The 602-nt window shown below is 48.2% G+C and overlaps 1 protein-coding gene across 1 annotated transcript in view; it reads right to left on the bottom strand.

Annotated features, from left to right (window-relative positions):
• Positions 1 to 602, bottom strand: part of LOC108245328 (leucine zipper putative tumor suppressor 2 homolog) — a 35,966-nt gene extending 35,364 nt beyond the window's left edge. The window contains exon 1 of the mRNA XM_017432159.3: positions 57 to 602. The gene's annotated coding sequence lies outside the window, so the exon portion shown is untranslated. The remainder of the gene's footprint in view (positions 1 to 56) is intronic.

Here is a 602-nt window from a genome sequence, read left to right as displayed (position 1 = left end):
TGTGTGTGTGTGTGTGTGTGTGTGTGTGTGTGTGTGTGTGCAGTAATGTTCCTTACATTGAAGCCGTACAGTTTCCCCTCCAGTGCTGGATGTTTTCAGCCTGTATCCGGTCGACAGAGACTTTTCTCCGAACGGCTGAAGCGACCGACCCTCCTCCTCCTCCTGCGGACTTATCTTTGTCCTGCTCGTCCCCCGAACCCGTCCAGCCCAGTCCGGTCCAGCGTCTCACCCCGCGGTTCTGGTTCTGACTCTCTGCAGCTCCACTGTTTCCAACTCGCTAGTAAGGAAAGTAGCTATTGGCTGCCCTAAAAGTCGCTAGAAGTCGCCGTGTGACGTCATCGCCTAATTTGCATAAATGACCAGCGAAGAATAATAGGAATAATGCTGAGAGGGGGACAAAAACTGAGTTAAATAAACAGCTTAAATATGGTTAGAATTACAAATGAGCTTTTTTTCCTGTCGATTCTTGTTTTATTTATTGCCACAGCTCCAACCTTCCTCCTCCATCCAGAGTTGGGACGGACAAAAGTGTCCCAAAAGAGATACTCCAAGTTGTTTCAGTGCATATTTAGCGCTAAACAGAGCGACAAAGTCTGAGCAAC

The sequence above is a fragment of the Kryptolebias marmoratus genome, linkage group LG22, assembly GCF_001649575.2.
Source record: "Kryptolebias marmoratus isolate JLee-2015 linkage group LG22, ASM164957v2, whole genome shotgun sequence".
Taxonomy (NCBI): Eukaryota; Metazoa; Chordata; class Actinopteri; order Cyprinodontiformes; family Rivulidae; genus Kryptolebias; species Kryptolebias marmoratus.
The sequence above is the reverse complement of the archived record's forward strand: the minus strand, read 5'-3'. Positions and strand labels throughout refer to the sequence as shown.